Here is a 20,152-nt window from a genome sequence, read left to right as displayed (position 1 = left end):
GTGGCATACACTACTTTGCAGAGCCTGCTGTATTGCCAAGGTTATTTTTCTTTAAGCAAACAGAAAACTACAGTTTGGGAGTAATAAGACTCCTTTGCCCCCAGCACAAGAATGTTATCCAACAGCTGGCTAAATATAATCCAACTCACAGGCCTGCCTTTGTAGGCTGGGTAACAAATAGTGGAAGGGCCAGACAGGCGTCTTGCAGGGTAGCTCACCATGACTGTTGGGAAATCCCCTCATACACATTTTAGGATGACATTATGGTCTATGGATTTGTATAAAAGGAAAAAAAAAAGGAAGAAAAAAACCCTCCTCTTTCTTAGTAGGCAGCTGCTAGAAGCCATGCCAAGCCCCACTAGCTGAGTGCAGCACTTGTTTCCCCTATTTCTGCATTGTTAAGACACAGCCAAGCTGAGCTGCCTACCAAACTAAATATGCCTGTACTGTGACAAGTCTACCTGCTCTAAAAACACGGTCTCTCCCATGCGTGTTCAGCAATACACCCACATACATTTCAGAGAAATCTATTGCCAAATGTGAGCTTTGCCTTTTCTCAATAGATGAAGAATCCTTTTTTAATTAGATGCTGATTTTGAAATTCTAAAAAAAAAAAAAAAAAAAAAAGGAAATGTAACACTGAATATAAATGCTCAGTTGAGCATTTAGCCATCTGATGACTGTGGTAGCCAGCTGGTCTAGAAGTCATCTGGGATGCATTTATTTTGATTAGATTGATCACATTTCTATTTACAGTATAGAATTTTTCACCATACTGAATACAGCTGTGTTTATAAAGATTTTAAGATGGAGAAAATGAAACCCCACAGTTTCTCTCAGCACAGTGCAGAAGATTCAGTGCTTCAAGGTGTTAAGCGGAAAGGATCTGCTTTCACATTTCTTAAAAGAATTCTGTCTACATCTGTTTTCGCAAAGTGCCGCCTCAGTCAGGAAATGGGTGTAGAGCTATAGCTGAAAATACAAGCTGCAATCAAGTCTGACCCAGCAAAGTGACAAACTTCCTTTGTAAATTGGTCAAAAATGTCTGTCTTTCGTGTCTATACATGCTCACACACACACAAAAGCACATACATACATATATATACACACAGAGTGCGTGGTTGCTGTTTTCCCTGGGGATATCGCTGCAGCCACCTAGCTCATCAGTTCCCTCCCTGACAGCATCAGGAGTGCTCGAGCTACAATTTACAGTCCCTTCGTCCATACATTGCTTTGTTAATCAAGCCATCCTCTCTGCAATGAGAATGCACAGAATCAAACGGCACATAGCATTTCTTCTTCTTTTGCATTTGCATTCGCTCGCTCTCTCCTTCTCCCATGGCTTTGCCTTAACAGGCAGACGCAGCCGATACCTTATTTATCCATCTCCAGCACAACACTGAGGTGAAACCCGACTGCAGCACTGTGGCTTCCCCATGTTAATCCTCTGGAGCAGCAGAGGCTGGATTCTTGCTGCTGATACCCTTGTCGAGCACTGGATTACTTTACACAATATTTCTTTAAGCTTTCACCCACCCCATCCTAGATTAACACCCCTCCTTTCTCCTCCATTCCCCCCCCCTCCCTCCCCCCAAAAAAAAACCCAAATCATCACAAATCGCAACCCTTTGCTTCCAGAACCAACAGAAAAAATGCGGCTCCATCGTTCTTCTTCCTTAGCAATGTGCAGACGAGTGAGTTTCGAGTCAGCCAAGCCGGGGTGAAGCACAGGCAGCGAGACTGCAGCAGCCCCAGCAGCAGCAGAAACAGCAGCAGCCGCCCAGGTAAATGGGGGGAAAAGCAGGCTGTGTTGAGAGCGGTGCAGCATTGTAGCTGTAAGGAAAGACAATCTCGCTTCTTCCGAACGGTGCAGCTTTATGCCTGCAGGAACGGAGAAAAGGGAAGACCCAGAATTAAAAATAAAAGCCAAAACAGTTAAGAAGAAACAATAACTATAATAAATATTGTAACTTTATTTTTCTGGGCTTTTGGGGTTTTCTCGAATGGGGTGGGGGGGTGTATCTTTTCCTCCCCCTTCCCCAAAGTCTCCTGTGTTGCTGGATGCTACTGTCCAAGAGTGCGGAGTCACAAAGGCTCACTCTCCAAAGCGCAGTGAGACCAGCATCACATGAGAAACCACATGACGCACCCAAATCGGATGCTGATGTGGTCCACTCTTTCACTCAGGGGGGAAAAAAATCTCAACCGAAACATGCCCCTCTCTAGTGGTGAGAAAGAATTTCCCTTTAAAAAAAAAAAAAAAAAAAAAAAAAAAAAAGGCCCAAAAAATAAATACCTCCCTATCTATCCATCTTCAACACCAATGCTTCAGGAGGCTGGAGAATGCTGTTCCACAGACACTAGCTGGATGGCAGCAATATTACTTCCAGGCTACGTTATTCAAAGCTGATTCCACTTAAGTGAATTCCTGAAAAGCATACCCCATGTCTTCATAACATGAACAGGCTCAGAAAACCAACTCCATTATCATTCCCTGCAATCTGTATCCAAACCTGTGTTCTGAATAATTTATTTGAGACTAATAAGCTGTTTGCCAAGACCACTCCTTTTGCCACTCAGCCCCACACTCATGAGCAACTACAGCAAGAAACAGAGCGGCATTCACCATTTTCATAACTGATAGTTTTATTAAATGCACTCTCCTACAAAATAATCAGGAAAAAATGAGCAGAAGGGGTTCTTCCTCACGTATGGACATGACAGGGCGCTCTCTGGTTTGCAGACGGTGGCAATGTTTTCCTGACATTGCTGACTCAAAAGCTTTCAATCCAAGTCAAGAAGCAAACACTCTCGCCTGCCAGCTCCTGCAGAGGTGTTGTGCCACACTGTTTAACGCAGAAACACCTGGACACCCTTGGCAGTCCCCAGATAAGAGTGTGCAGCTCCACAACACTGTTCACTGTCAGCGCACCAAGCAGTTAACATCCTTGGCTGTCTTACCGTCTTGCCTATAGGAGCATGGAACCGAGGGACTGGTTCGCTTGAGAAACAAAAGCAAAAAAGCTGACCTTGATGATCGATGGAATTGCTGCTGCATAAAGTTATCATCCAACAAACAGCTAGCAGTTTGTAGATTGTTTTACTCCTAACATTTGTTCAAGTGACAGAGCAGGTGGCACAGAGTCCTCCATCCCCTTTGTTCACAAAAGCTGGGCACCACCTCGCAACGCTGCGCTCCCTGGCACTTTACACTGAAACCGTAAATGGTGTTGGGGAAAGGTAAGAAGATAGCTGCCGTGAATCCACACAGCTGTTTTGCACAGGATCCCATTGCAAGCTCCAAAGTTATATGATAGAGATCAAGCAAAGAATTCCCCAGAAGAGAGAGAGATGCCTAGCACTCACACAGGGAAGCGCAATCGGAGCAAAACCCGAGTGCTCTTTCGTGCCGATTTCAACCTTCCCAACTGTTCACGCAATAGCAGATTGCAAAAATTTGCACAAGGCAGTTGTAGCTTGTTCTCATTGGCTCCTATCAGAAAGGGGTTTTGCAATGGGCTGCACCTAGGTGTTGCCTAAATTCCACGTAAAATCCAGTTGTAGCATTCACCCTCGGTGTGCAGTTAGTGTTCAGGAGAGCCACACGACTGCATGTACAGAAATCACAAGATTACCGCAGTCATCCAAGGGCATTTTCACCTGTGGAGTTAATAATTTCAGCATTGGCAAGTCTTTGCTGGAAACCGATATTGGTACACCCGAACTCTGACTGTAGCTAATGGATATAATAGTGTATTTTCAGACGCAGTGTCAGCTAATATAGAGAACAAAGGCTACGGATTAATTTTTCTCAGTCCAAAAGATAAAAGTTACCGAGGCAGGGACTCGGTGCAGCAAAATAAGTATCGTCAGGGCTTTGGATTACACGATAAGAGGAGCTGTCCAGGTGACCAGTCTCATTGTTCTTAACCTATAACCATTACAATAGCATGACTCAGAGTGGTTTCTTGTCCGTGAGCTGATGATCTTTCCTACTTGATACCAGTAGCTCTTTTATCTGTTCTGACTTAGAATCACAGATATATTGGTTGGAAAGGTCCTCCAGAGGTCACTTAGTGAACCCCCTGGCTACCATCAACATTACATCAAGTCAGCTGTAACTTCATCCTGAAAATCCTCAGAGATGAAGATTCCATAACCTCTCTTCCGTTGCTGCACCTCCCTCCCTGGGAAAAGAAGTGTGCAGGAAATAAATGTTCTTCCTCCATTTCTTACATACTCAGCCTTCACTGCACTGCTAGTGGGAAATACTGAATTGCATACATTTTCCTAGATCTAACGCTAAAACCAAAGAAGTGAAGGAGTCAAGGAACGAAGAGACTCTTCATACTCATTTAACCAAATTCAGTTCAAATCAGTAGCACCTCCAGATTGCCACAATCTGATGATCATTTTGATATCTAAATGCTTCCAGTTCAACCATTAACCAAACCACTAAAACCCCAGTGAACACCCTAATAATGATTCCAGTGTTCTGCCATGTGTTACCCACGAGAAACAGGAGAAAAAACAAAGACCAGATGAGTGCAAAACCTGAACTACTCTCAGAAGTCAGAATTAGGGCTGAACCAACATGGTACCTAGAGATGCTGGTTTACTCAGAATACACAATACAGGATACATTTTTCAAACAGACCTGAAAAGGGGGGCCTACAGTATTTATAAACATATCCACAAACCTGTGAAAAACCTCCTCTGCAGGCATATGATGCATGTACCTTTATAGATGACCCAGAGATACACAGTCACATTAGATGCAAATGAAGGGGGAGGGATAGGAAGAGACAAGAATTACAAAGAGAAAGACCAGCCATCATTTCTTCAAAAAATGTAAAACACTTAGATGAAGAAAAGTTCTTTGTGAGAGACAGCCCTATGCACACAGCGCTTAAAAATATAATTCTAAGATCCCTTCAGATAACCTCCCCACTAAATTCTTTGATGACAGCATGGGTAACTAACTCTTTCTTCCCGTTCCAAATCTCTAACATAAGTACTTTGCACTGTTAGATACTGTTAACTCTCAAAGTAATTCATAGGCAGACTCTAAAATTACCTGTCTAAAATTTCTCAGTCCAACTCCGCAGCACATTTTTTCCCCCTCCATATAGTGAATGGAGAAGTTGTGCAAACAGAAGAGCTGAGGGTACACGTAGGAATTTCTGGTTGACATCATTACTGCCTGAGTTCACATGAAAGCTTTTAGACTGGAAGATGTGGAAAGAACTGGGCTTATTTTGGATGCTGCCTTGACAGGTCATCAATAGAAATTTTCCCAACACCAGTTTGCTGCCAGCATTTAAAGATCTGTTCTCCAACATTTGATCATAAATCCTGCTCCCTGCTACCTTAGGGATACACCAGCTACCTTGGATTTGATGTCACTGTTCACAGGGGACAAGCTTTGGAGCAATAGATTCAGCAGCAGACTAGACTCTAGATCAACATGGAGAATTAGAGCAGCATACATAGAGCCAAAAATAAGCATAACTCATGGCCGCTTAAAGGTTACTGAATTTTGTGGAGTGACTTTCAGGTGCTTTTCTATCAGATTCAGTATACTTCTTCATATGGCTAACTACCTGCTTGGTACAGTCCTCCACTATGACATGGATCCCTGCAAGTCTAAGATTCATTGAACATCACTGAAAATGAAACTTTGGATCCCAGCTCTGAGACAGTTGGACTGTTTACAGATAAGGCCTAAATTCCTTTCAACACCAGACAAGTGTTAGGACTCAAAAGAGAAAAGCTACACAACTGCCTTCAGGGTACCAGCTTTTCCTTTTGGGAAAAGTCCCTTTTGGGTCTTACTTCCTGAAGTCAAAGGAAGCAGAACTTCATGTTGGTTGAGCATACCATGGGCATTGCAGAGATTGGACAGAAGTAAGAGAAGTTAAATCAAATGAGTATCTGGCCAATGGTTTAACATAAATTTAACTCTTTGCTTATTAGAGCCAGAAACTGCTACACCTGCGTAGCGCTAAACAGTGCTACCCAGGAAGTAGGGACTGAAAAATAGCAGAAACTTGGAGAAATGCTATAGTTTCAAAGCACTTGTGATACACTTGTGTATATCAGTCAAATGCAGAGTTGCTAATTTTGATAGAAACACACAATAGCTAAATTCTGCAAGGAATGGCCCATTTGAATGCCTGATGATTCTCAGCAAGTATCAGGGTTTACTTTTTCAATGACCTTTCCCTTCATAATCTGCAGATAGAGAAAGCATTACCATTAGGCTTGAGGTTCAACCCAAAAGCCAGGCAAAACTTGATGTTTCACTGAACTTGAAACCTCAAAGTGAACCTCAAGTGTGCAAACCTTATGGACTCAAACCAAAACAAACATATGTCAGTGAACAAAAACCGCAGAGCTGCACATGGGTCTAAGTACTGAGCCATGCTGGCTACTGGCCAAGGCATGAAGTGCCCTACGCCTTGCACAAAATACCAGTAGATGTTTAGTGACCACAGGGTATGTCTAGACACACGCTGCCATAGTTTAGAGACACTCAGGTCAACTTCATCTGAGAGTTCAAGTCCCAGAAGCAGTTTCTCTACAGTGTGTACAGAGCTCTTCAGTAGGGTAAAATATGCTGTAAGGAGTTTTGTGTGACCACAGCTAAAACTCCTTTGGTACTTGATGGGCTTCTTCAAAGCCATCGCCTGATATTGCTACGTTGTATGGCACCTGGAATGAAGATCTAACCAGTGCCTCATACTAAAGGTATGCTTTGGTTGTCCATCAGCTAAAAAATAGCCATGATTCCACCTTTTGGTAATTTTCACTAGAATGTGCCAGAGTATGTCTAGACCATCTAAGTGAATGCATGTAAAAAAACCAGGGAAATGCTACTTCTGCATTTTAAGCACAGAGACCATCACAAGAAACTAGTGAAGCACAGTTCTGCACTTTTCTCTTGCAGTCATCTGGAACCAGATCAATTTATTTGAATACGCTTTGAAAAATTTCCCACATTAATTCTAGGTTCTACAGATGTATGATGGACAGTTTATTGTAATTAGCCTCCCAAAGTTTCAGCTATTCCAGATGATAGCATTGACCAACATACCCTTGTATTTGCCAGCTCTTTAATCATAATATCTGAGATTCTGTTCCCAGTGTGAGTACAAATGCTATGTTTAAAATATGAGTGAAGTTTTTACAATACTCACCCATGTTTGATCGTTGTATGCTAAAAAATGCCTATGCACTTTAAAGGACTGAGTCTACATATCTTAAGCCCTGTGCTGTTGGATCACTGCAAACTGCTTGTGTGAGAAAGAAGACTTCAGCAGCAGTCCTGGAGGGGAGCATAAATAAGGGAATTCAACAGAGCAGAATTTGACACACTGATGTAAATGCAACCAAATGATAAGCTTCTTAAAGTTATTATTCCCATTATTATTCTGACTTACTGAAAACTGCTTCCTCCAGTTAAGTTAGCCCTGGAGCCAAACTCTTCTTACGGTTCAAAAGCAACTGACATGATGTATATGCCAGTGTAAAAGGGGTCAGGCCATAAGTTAATGTAGAGTATTGTAATTACTGTAATGATGTAAAAAGAAAATAAAATTTGTACAGTGGATTTGGAATTGTGCGTTAACACACATCACTTGAACACACAACCTGCAGGAAAATAGGAATTCTTCATTATCCCACTCTTCATTTGACTTCCAGTCTTCTTATCATTCCCTTCTAATTTCCTGAAAGTGTAAAATAACACTCATTTGACATAACTATGGAATATTTAATTGCTACAAAACACATCACCTAACTTGCATCACCAAAAACATGACCACTGAACTGGACCACAAATCTTCCATTAGATCTACATTCATTTTGCATCATGACTATGATTTTGACTCCAAAACTCAAATGTTGCTTTGCTCAGTAAACCTGCACTTCAAGAAGAGAATCTAGTCTGAACACACAAATTCCTAGCGTAAATACCCCAATTTCCTTAAAAGGTCTTACAGCCACTAGAAGAAGCAATGCAAATGCCAGAAAACAAGGAATTTGTGAGATCTATTGGCTCTTCATACAAACCAGTCTACAAATCCTAATGTGTTTTACTAGACTGTGAGAAAGCTGTGTGATGAAGAGGTTACGTGGAGATTAGAGCTGCACATGCAATAGCTAGAAGTGCATGAAGGGCCCTGAACTGCTCAATATCATACGTATATAAAAAATAAATAACCAATGGTTTGGGGTTTTTTTTAGATCGTAAATTATATGCTACACAAGAAAAAACATACAGAAACACATTACAACCAACTCCTTAGTGAAACTGCTGACAACACAGTTAATATTTGGTCTTGGGCAAAGGACTGGTTTCCTTTTGTTGGCTGCCCAGTTTTAGATGGGTATTTTACATGAAACACATTACAAGTTCAAAGTGGAAGAACTATGTTTTTTCACCTGTGAGTGGTTTCAACTTAGACTTCAGCATTACTGTCAGGAAGTCAGTTTTTCCATGCTTGTTACTGTAAACAAAGATTGTATGGCATGTCTCCAAAAATGATAGAAGGTCAAGGACCAAACTGCAAGAGCGACAGACTGCTTCCAGAAACCAATGGCACAACACTGAAGTGAGAATAACCACACATTTAAACCCTGTTTGATGTTCTCATCACTCAGTTGTTTTGGCACCACAACAAACGCATGCAAATACAACCTTGCATACTTTTTTAAATACATATATCTACATAAATATATATACTTATATATATGTATATTTATATATACTTACACATACTTTTAAAAAAAATATATATATGTGAAGTGTACATATCTGGCTGAAATAGTGAGTGAACAGGTAGGGAGAAGAGCCAGTAGCATCACTTATTATTAACATTGCCTCCCACTCACTTTTTCACAGTTGCTTTTATCTCTGTCATGCCTCAATCCCACCTCTGCTTGGTTTTATTTTACCTCACTTTGTAAAATTACAGTAAAATAACATTAGAATTTCTAAGAAGAGTCCTTCTCCCCAAACAATTACATTTCTATTGATATTTTCTTTGCAAAGCATTAGCACTTCCAAGAGCTGTAACCATAATTTATAATTTTATAAGTATTTATCTTGTTCATCACAGTGTTACTTTTTGCTGCTCCTCAGATATGAACCCAAATTTGCCAATGGTGGCACTTCTTTTTTTTTTTTTTTACATCTGAACCTCTTTCAGAAAGCTGAATATATGAACAGAATTCACCCACTTCTGCCCTTGTGTGAGGCTTGTAACATTACCTAACTATACACAAGTTCTGTATGTACATTTTCCTCTCCAGACCCCCAAGCTGAGGTTCTGCAGATGAGTATTTACAACCACAACTGAAGTCAGTAGAAGTTGTGTCATGGTAGCACGACACAGTGCATCCCAAACTGAATATCCTAAACTAGTGGAGACTCTGCACTATCGCATCTAATGCTTCAACTCTGTGTCTGTAAAACAAGGATAATAGCATCTCATGGGAATGTGACAAAGATTAATCAGATTGTGGATCAGTAAGATAATGCACACATTAGCTGATGACAAAACACATCTCTCTGAAACAGAGCACAGTAAACAAAGACTGAAAACAAAGGGACAGGTGTGCATCGATTTGCTATATGCATCCTGCTCAGCAAAAGAAATGGAAATTTCTATGAAAAGAAAGCATATATGATCAGGCACACAGAGAGTGAATGTTCATGTACAAACATACACATTAGTGAGGGGCAATTCTACTGCTGGTGTTTCCTCATGTTTAAGTATTTGTGCCCGAAACCTTATAAACTTTCTTCTAGCTTACCTGTGTGTGTAATATAAATGGTTATTCGTGCCACAGAGAGTAACAGGGTGCATATTTCTGTTTAACTATAAGCCTTTATCTTTCAATTACTTTAACAAACGCTTCCTAATGGCAGTCCACCTCATCTCCTACTGTACTAACCAAGCAGTATTCATCGCAAAACTACAGGCTCTGAGGTGGAAAAAAAAGATTAAAAGCAAAGTTTAGGAAAAAAGGTTAGAAGACTGAGCATTATCAAGAATGAAAACAAGGTCAGAAGAACAAACTGAAGAAGAAAAGCAACATCTCAAATTTATTCAAAAGCCCTAAAATTAGATTTATTTAAGCTCATGTACTAAGCACTTGCAAACATTCTACTGTCTTCAGTATGACAAGCACATGCTTAACTGGTCTTTGCCAGTAAAGACCGTATCAGGACTGCAGCATCCAGAACACAGATGTTACACTGGCTGAGCAACATAAAAGCCTCAGACGCATGTTATTAATTTGTGGACTGCAGATATGTTTAATTGTAAACAAATAGTGAAAAACTTTGAGGAGCTCTAAAAATAATAATGGCCAACAGGATGAATGTTTCCTGGTCTTACATCCAACATCAAGAAGTTATTTGAAAATGTCTTCTGCACTCAACTGCCATTTAAAAGTGGATTCAGTTCCTCTGACTCTGACATCCATAACTAGATTCAGCTTTGGAATATTTGGTTTTGCTCATCATTAGCATCCCATCCTGTGTTTTTAAGGATTTCAAAACATCTCAGAACAAAACCTTCTGAATTACGATAGTGAAATATGATATATGAAAACATAACACACCACTCTGCAAAACCAGGCTAGAAAAACTTGCTCATTTGTCAGATTTGGACCCAACAAACAGGCTGTGCTCCACTGATATTGTTAAGTACTTACAATGTTAAATATTATAAGACATTGTTAAAAGACATTTTGACCAAGCTAACCATTACTGTAAGTTTAACAACAAATTAAGCTGATACTACCCATGCTATCAGTCCACATACCTTTTTTATTGCTAATGAAGGCCGACCGTCCAGATTTAGCACAGTGGAATTCCTTCTGTAAACACAAACTCTCTTTGCCCTCTGTGTATGACAAAATAACCTTCACCTGTAAGCTTACAGTCACAATAATGAGGCCCATGACCACTGCTAATGAACCTTCTCTTGATAAGCCTGAACAAGCCTCATAGAATATAATATCTGTATAAACAATGGTGCAGGTGAGAAAGCTTTCAACAGCCTGGCTGCACCGAGCAATGGTGGCTTCTGCTCTGCAGTGGTCACCCCCAACAACATACATCCCAAAACCTAATCCTATTCATAACTTTGATTGAAAGCAAACATAAAAAGTAAATTCCTGTAAGAATAAAATGAAAACAATATAGAGCACCTGTAGTGTGTCCTTTGTTTTATACATTACTAGTGGGAATAATTATCTAATTGCCACAAGTCCTAAATTACATCTTTCTACCCCCAAACTATAAAGGATGATCTCCACGAAAGCAGGGTTGGTTTTTTTCCCTAAAGTATGCCTTCTTAATCCAACTATCTTCACCACATTACCTAAATAAAGAAGGTACCTTATTTATGGATGTACTTTTCCAACAAAGCATGCTCAAGTTACCTACTGCCTTTGCCCTCCTTAAGCCAACAAAAAACCCCAAAAAAACAAAAAAAAAGGGTTCCTGGAATGCATTGATGATAATGTCGTTCTCCAAGTGATAGAGGAGCCCACGAGGAGAGGCGCTATGCTGGAGCTTGTTCTCACCAACAAGGAAGGGCTGGTGGGGAATGAGAAGCTCAAGGGCAGCCTTGGCTGCAGTGACCATGAAATGGTGGAATTCAAGACCCTTAAGGCAGTGAGGGGGGTGCACAGCAAGTTTGCTACCCTGGACTTCAGGAGAGCAGACTTCAGCCTCTTCAGGGATCTGCTTGGCAGAGTACCATGGGATAAAGCTCTGGAGGGAAGAGAGGCCCAAGAAAACTAGTTAATAATCAAGGATCACCTCCTCAAAGCTCGGGAGTGATGCATCCCTGCAAAGAGGACGTCAAGTAAGAATGCCAGGAGGCCTGCGTGGATGAACAAGGAGCTCCTGGACAAGCTCAAACACAAGAAAGAAGCCTACAGAGGGTGGTAGCCTGAGAGGATTACAGAGAAATTGTCCAAGCAGCCAGGGATCTGGTTAGGAAACCTAAAGCCCTGATAGAATTAGGCCAGGGGTGTCAAGGGCAACAACAAAAGCTTCTATAGGTACACTGGTGATAAAAGGAAGACTAGGGAAAATGTGGGCCCTCTCTGAAAGGAAATGGGAGGCTTGGTTACCCAGAATATGGACAAGGGTGAGGTACTCAATGACTTGTTTTGCCTCAGTCTTCTCCTGCAAGTGTTCCAGCCACACCACCCAAGTCAGAGAAGGCAAAGGCGAGGACTGGAAGAATGGAGAACTACCCACCATAGGAGAAGATCAGGTTCAAGACCATCTAAGGAACCTGAATGTGCACCAAGTTCAAGGGACCTGATGAGATGCATCTGAGGGTCCTGAGGGAACTGGTGGATGAAGTGGCTAAGCTGCTATCCATCATATTTGAGAAGACGTGGTAGTCTGGTGAAATTCCCACTGACTGTAAAAGGGGAAGCATAACCTCAATTTTTTAAAAAGGGAAAAAAAGACGACCTGGGGAACTACAGGCCAGTCAGTCTCACCTCTGTGCCTGGAAAGATCATGGAGCGGATCCTCCTGGAAACTATGCTAGGGCACATGGAAATTAAGGAGGTGAATGGTGACAGCCAACATGGCTTCACTAAGGGCAAATCATGCCTGACAAATCTGGTGGACTTCTGTGATGGGCTTAGAGCCTTGGTGGATAAGGAAAGAGCAACTGATGTCATCTACCTGGACTTGTGCAAAGAATTTGACTCTGCCTCTCATGACATCCTTGTCTCTAAATTGTAGAGACATGGATTTGATGCATGGACCACTCAGTGGATAAGGAACTTGCTGGATGGTTGCCCTCAAAAGAGTTGTGGTCAGCAACTCGATGTCCAAGTGCAGAGCAGTGAGAGGTGGCATTTCTCAGGGGTTGGTGTTGGGACCAGCACTGTTTAACATCTTTATTGGTGACATGGACAGTGGGATTGAGTGCACCTTCAGCAAGTTCAACATGCTGGAGGGACAGGATGCCATCCAGGGGGACCTTGGGAGGCTTGAGAGGTGGGCCTGTGTGAACCTCATTAAGTTCAACAAGGCCAAGTGCAAGGTCCTGCATGTGGGTCAGGGCAATCCCAAGCACAAACACAGGCTGGGCAATAAGTGGATTGAGAGCAGCCCTGAGGAGAAGGACTTCAGGGTGTTGGTTGACAAGAAGCTCAACATCAGCCAGCAATGTGCATCTGCAGCCCAGAAAGCCAACCGTATCCTGGGCTGCATCAAAAGAAGCATGGCCAGCAGGTCGAGGGAGGTGATTCTCCCCATCTACTTTGCTCTCGTGAGAACCAACCTGGAGTACTGTGTTCAGCTCTGGGGCCCCCAGTATAAGGAGGACATTGACCTGTTGAGGCGAGTCTAGAGGAGGGCCTTGAAGATGATCAGGAGGCTGCAGTACCTCTCCTATGAAGGCAAGCTGAAGGAGTTGGGATTGTTCAGCCTAGACAAGAGAAGGCTCCAGAGAGACCTTACAGTGGCCTTCCAGTACTTAAAGGGGGCCTAAAGGAAAACTGGAGAGGGACTTTTTACAAGGGACTGCAGTGATAGGACAAGGGGTGATGGCTTTAAACTGAGAGAGGGTGGATTTAGATTAGATGTAAGGAAGAAATTCTTCACTGGGAGGGTGGTGAGACACTGGGACAGGTTGCCCAGAGAAGTTGTGGATGACCCCTCCCTGGAAGTGTTCAAGGCCAGGTTGGACGGGACTTTGAGCAACCTGGTCTAGTGGAAGGTGTCCCTGCCCATGGCAGGGGGGTTGGAACTAAATGATCTTTAAGGTCCCTTCCAACTCAAACCATTCTGTGATTCTATGAATTTCACATATGTTATCAAAACATCTGGATACATGTAATGCAAGAGCTTTTTTGCTTACACTGAAAGCAATTGCCGAGCTGGTGTTGCACTGTGTCCAAACTTGATTTATTTTAAGAGAAAAATATTACCCTCTTTCCCAACTTTTGGGAAATGAAGGGGCATTTGCTTGCAACAGGAAAATATTTTCTGAACATGAAATTCTTGTCAGAGGTACCTGTCTCACAGAAGACAGACTTGTCTCAAAATGAGTAACAACGATACATCCTTTTCTTTCCTAGAATTAATTTTTTAAAAGCACTTTTACCAAAAGAACTCCAACAAAACAAACAAAAAGGAAAAAACCCACACAATTTTTTTAAAGAATGGGGAGAATGAGACACACGCCTGCATTTGCTGTGCCTGCAACAGGTCATCCTGCAGATCATCTCTCAGCTGGACCATAGCATCCTAACACCAATTCCTTTTGTTAGGATAACCAATTTAAAATGAATACTTCAGTTACAGAGAGTCTGGGGATAAGCTGCAACCACTAACTGTCAAACATATACATCTATGCATATTCATGCAGGTAACATGGATGTTTACCTGTGTTGCTTCAGTGTCCTTTGATTGACTAGAGACACCTTTTCAGTCCCAAAGAGCTCCACCTTCCTGTTCCAGCTTCCCATGCTAGCAAATTGAAAGCAAAGGTTATCCTCATAAAACAAGTAGTAATACTACATACCCCCTTCTCCAGCACAAGTTGGAGCTTCTCCAACTGATAGGAGTGATTTGCGTCCACAGAAACATTCACTACTGCTCTCTTAATACCATATGCCAATAATCAAATTAACTGCAAAAACATAACGACCAGTCTTTTCATGCATTATTCCTTCAAACCTAATAAGATTTCCTATTAAAGAGCAATTTTTATTCCCCTGGGTTATAGGTATGTATTGAAAGAAAAACCAGCCCCCAAACAGAAAAGAGTACCATCTGCATCACCCTTAGTAAAATGCAGTACAGCAATACTTTACCTCAAGGTCAGTGCAGCTGGTAAGTACAGCCCAGATAATAAAAAAATGTAGATAAGAGGGGCTCTGGGAAGCACAGTACTGTGGCTCAGATAAACACAGATAGCTGAATGTGTTTCCTATTGGCCGACATACTGAACATTTAAGTTAATCAGACACTGTTCTTTAAAGATGGACATCCTGGTACAAAAATACTGGAGGCAGAAGTCAGAGGTTTTCATTTCCCACCCTGTAGAAGACTGTATAATTCTCACCGAAACACTTATAGTATGCATTTCAAGAGGAAAAAAGTTACAAATCCTAAGGAAAATTTCCTTTTATAAAAGACATCTGAAACAGAAAACTAAACCATCTGAACATGTCTTTCAAAAAAGGTAAAATAAGAAATAAACTAATGCATTTTTAGAAATCATTTTCTTCTAATCTGTACTTAGAGACCATTTTATTCACTGATCACCAAGTTGTTACATCAGAGAATTGAAGTTGGTGGAGTGTGTATTCACCTACATTTCGTATGTTTTGTTTCCTTTTGGATAAAGCTTTTCTTCTGAATTTGCTGAGTTTTTAATCACACTTGAGAAATACTCATTTTTTAATGTTTCAGCTTTTAAATTATTTATTAAGCCCATGTATACACTCAAGATTAAGTGCAGTTTAACGCCGTCCATTTTAAAGAATGTAGCAAAGGGCATCTGTAAAACATGAGTATAACTCAAGGAATACAAGTTTGCACAGCTCCGAAAGAAAGAGGCAACCAGAGTAAGATAACAAGAAGTGATTATGTTAAAGATGACTGTTCCAGGAAAACCTAAAGGACAAGCATTCTCTGCTTGGAAAATAGAGCCAGAAGGACACTATGCAGAGATAGAAATACTACATTGTATGCACGAGACTGTGAAACCCTTCCACAACAGCATACTTACAGTTTGCATGTCTATGGCACACACTGTTTCTCAGAAATGGGTATATCTTAATGAATAAACAAACAAACAGGAAGAGGTAAGTATAGTTCTTCTAACACACTATCCTTTCTGTTTCCTATTTTGAGGTTTGGCCAAAGTTCAAAGATACGGAAACATCCCAGTCTGTTTGGTGCACAGGGGGCCTGGTGGGAGTAGAACCCACTCTCCTGCCCACTCTGCTTTCTTCACTTACCTAAACAGGGGCTGAATTTGATCCCCTGTCTACAGTATCTGCAGAAAATACATACATCTACAAGCTACTCAGATCCTAAGTTGGCATCCAACATCAACTCATACCCATTTGCACATGTGAAATGTATACTATTTTGTAAGCATACCAAATACTTCCCTACATTCATTTCTGGTTTTACAGTACATCCATTTAAAGGTCTCTTTATCAAAAATCAATTGAAAATGTACATGGAAAAGGAGAGAAAAAAAATGCTTGAATTAATCCTACCTAAGAGAAGATTTTAGAATGGGATACATGAATTCTTGCTGAATGAGTGGCAGTACAGTATTTGGCTGTAATTTAAATCTGTATTATATTTAATAAAACCATAGTGTGTTCTCTTGTCCTATTAAAACTGCATTCTACCTTACCAGGTCTGAATAATTTGTATAAAATTGATTGCTACAGTTCTTAGTAAGAGCTCTAATTGCATTCCTCGTATAACTTAAAATGATAACCTTATCTTAATTAGTAGCATGCTACAGAAATGCTTCTGAAAGCCGCGGAGGATTAACCTGCATTTTTAAACAGAAGCCTTGGGGCTGGGGTTTTTTTTTCTTTTTTTCATTTCATCCCCAACACATGAGCTACTGCTAATATATCATAAACAAAAAAGAGAAATAATCAACTTGAGAGAGTACAAACAACCCTGCTGCCACCTCCTCTGGTCAGCAAGAGTTTCCATGTGTAGGCTGATCTCGCTGTGCAGAAGCATGCCTGCTAACTGAGGGGCTCCTCCGCTTGGAGAGCAAAGGACGTGCTTATATGAAGCGTATGTCTCTGATAACTCCCCAGCACACGGCACATTTATCTCGACTCTCAGTGAGTTGCCAGTGCTGCAAATGAGCCAGGTGTGGGACAGGAGCGGGATGAAGACGCGAGGGCCTGAGGGAAAGCTTCACGCGGATGCACAGCCTAACTCCAGCACACGTGGCAGAAGAAAAAAATTCTGCTCTATTAAAGATTAAATTAAAATATTTGAAAAGAAATAAAACCAAATTCGAACATGACACTATCCCAAAACAAAACTAACCCAAAACATTCACATGGATATTGTGCTCCAGACACCCCATCAACAGGTTCTCTGATGACAGAAGCAGAAGTAACTCCAAATCTGCAAGTACAACTGCTTGCCGAGCTCATCAGCCAGCCAGATGTTGTCCAGCTGATGTGACTTCTGGAAGCATACACTTCACAACATGGCAAAGGAATACTGCTGCTTTGTCAGAGTCAGAAAAATTAGTACTAGTAAAATTTTGTAGCAAGTGACTAAAAGCCCTTTATGAAAATCCTGCTTTGCCTTGGGTTTGGGGGGAATTTTTTTCATTTGACAGCTTTCTTGCTATGTTTAAGCATATCCATATTGTTCTGTGAAAAAGCAACACAGTTTTCTAGCTTAATAAACAAATGTTAATTGGGTTTATTTAGATAGTAAATGGTCCAGCAGTAGCTGTAGAAGACATCGACTCACAGAAAGCAGTAGGGAACTGGCAGTCTACAATGGGTTTCAAATGCTTCGATCTTTTGTGATATATTTTTACCACTGTCTGTGTTAAGAGTTCTGCTCATATTTTACGAGTCCCATCTTACTTCATCAAAACAAACAAAAACCCCCTACAAAATGACTCCATCCCTCCCAGCAGTAATTCCCTTGGACTTCACTGCTGTCAATCACACACCATAGTACAACTATAGTGAGCTACCAAGCAGTAAAGGCCGGGATTAGGGTGCCAACAAATTACTTTTTGTAACTGTACCTTTTCCAAATTAACTTCTATTCCTAACTTTTTAGTGCTAAGGAAATAGATCCTGCTTTTTAGCCAAGGTTCACTAGTTATATTACAGGCCCTTTAGGGCACAGAGCGCTCTGAAAGCATCTGTGTGCACACAGCACTATGGGATTCTCCATGATGCCAGTTATGAATATAGAAGCAATAAGGTGGTGTTTCAGAATCGATATCACGATTTTACTTAAAAATGTACACGTGTAACTTGATACACATCCCTATGTATGCTGGCATCCCTGCGTGGTCCCCTGAAATTTCACTTTCACATACACATAAAATGATTGAACTCCCCCAGAAATGGTGAGACCTCTCTCAGAGCTGTAGCATTTTTCTTATGGCAGCAATGCACTTTTGTAAGGTGAACATGCATTCATTGACTATTCATTACACGCTTTAAAGAGAATGCCCACAAAGCAAGAATCTGCATTGCTTTTTGTTCAGTATAGCTGACAGATGTCTATGGAAGATTTTTGGCATCTTACTAAGTAATTAGCCTTTTAATAGGAGACTTTGATTCACACCTCAGCATTTTCTTTAACTTTTAGTAATGGTATGGAGTGGAAAGAGGAGGGATTGAATGAAAACCATCAGTTATCCAAGACTGCCTGCCTAATGTTTCCGCTTATGGCAATGCACAAGCAGAACAATCAGCCTTGCCTCTGGTGTGATCCCAGCCAGTCTGTTAGCTAGTCCTTATAAATCCATCCATCACCTCTATGAAAGTCACTGCCTTCCTTTTACCAAAGATAATGTATGTTATTGGGATTATACCACTGCATGCAGAGTCATTAAAGAAAGATAGACCACAATTTATGACCAAGTCTGTGGACAGCAGGGCATTATTTTAACCATAAAATCACAATCTGCAAGGAGAGTGGCCAAACCAGAGGAGCCATTAAAGACTTATAATTAGCATCAATCAATGTGACACTACTGTTGACATCTTTATTACTTTAAATACACTAATCAAATACTTCTGCATTCAGATAGAAAGATTGATAGGCAGACAGACACAGAGAACATCCCTACAGAGAGCAATTTTAAATTATCTATTCAAAAGGTAACAAAAAAATAAGCACACCAGCATAATCCCATAGAAATGCAGTGTACTGACTGTTTTTCCTGGTTTTAGCCAGGATACTGGACTTGGGATCATCAAGCTTGCATATGAGATACACCAAATCTGCCCTGAAAAAACATATACCTGCATGCCTCAGGCATGCAGCCAACTACTGACTCTCCTAAACTGAAAGAACAAACATCCTACAGACAAACCTTGCTTTAGGGTATTTTGCATTAGAAAAAGAAATGACTCTGTAACTCTTCACAGCACCACTCCATTTTCCATCTCTACTTTTCCTTGCACAGGAACTCAGATGGAAGGATATCATGGTATTATTTGCATACTCACCACTGTGACTATCAATATTATCTAATTGCATCCACACGCAATTTCATACCGCACAGACTAAAATACACTGTTTCTATTGCTGTTCATACAAACATTTCAGTACTAATGAACGAGAGCTGTTTCACTTCTCTATACCACCTCTCAGGCCACATGCTCTTGTACCTTACCGAAAACATTTCTGAGGAGCAGCTCCTTTTTCCATAGGACATCTGCTTTGACATTCATGAAAGGGAAATTCTTGAACAAGGACACGGAATCAAATACATGCATGTCAGTTCTTTTCATAAAACATGTATTGGAAGGAATCAAATGACGGTGCTACCAACATTAGATAAGGTTTTAAGAATCCCTGCTTATTTACCTTTTCTGTTGAGGATAATAATACTTTTTAAAGAACCCCAAACAACTGCATATTTATTTAGATCTTATTTAATTGTAATTAATAGCTTACTGGAATACAGAAGTTGGCTTTGAAAGGACATGCACTGCTTCCCCTTAACTGGAAATAAGCATTGCTTTTGCTTATTAAAAAAAAAAAAAAAAAAAAAGAATACCTTATACTTAACATGAGAGGCTTTACCCTGTGCTTATCCTTTCGGAGAGGTCAGTGGCAGCCTGCTGATCATCTCACCCATGCAGTCAGCATGAGGATTAGCAAACCTGTGCGAGCGCACTGAAAAATGGCAACACCCCTTCAATAGCAACCCAAGTAGCCCAGAGAGCTGAGACGCGCAGCATCCCTGAGCCACCCAGCCTCCCTAGTAGCCAAACACTCAGAAAGCATGTTCAGCCAGTGATTTCAGTCATCCTTCTCAGCTCCATAGCAGGGAACTGTACTCTCCCATACGACATGAAAGCCTTACAGAGCACTAAGTAACGAGAAAAATGCAGTAAT

The 20,152-nt window shown here is 41.0% G+C and overlaps 1 long non-coding RNA gene across 1 annotated transcript in view; it reads right to left on the bottom strand.

Annotated features, from left to right (window-relative positions):
* Window positions 1-1,610: 1,610 nt before the first annotated feature.
* The window catches only part of LOC141933623 (uncharacterized), a 261,845-nt gene continuing 243,303 nt past the window's right edge, over window positions 1,611-20,152 (bottom strand). The window contains exon 8 of the long non-coding RNA XR_012626147.1: window positions 1,611-1,881. This is a non-coding gene — a long non-coding RNA (uncharacterized LOC141933623). The remainder of the gene's footprint in view (window positions 1,882-20,152) is intronic.

The sequence above is a fragment of the Strix aluco genome, chromosome 1 (genome assembly GCF_031877795.1).
Source record: "Strix aluco isolate bStrAlu1 chromosome 1, bStrAlu1.hap1, whole genome shotgun sequence".
NCBI lineage: Eukaryota > Metazoa > Chordata > Aves > Strigiformes > Strigidae > Strix > Strix aluco.
Note: the sequence above shows the minus strand (reverse complement) of the source record. Positions and strands in the feature narration are given on the sequence as shown.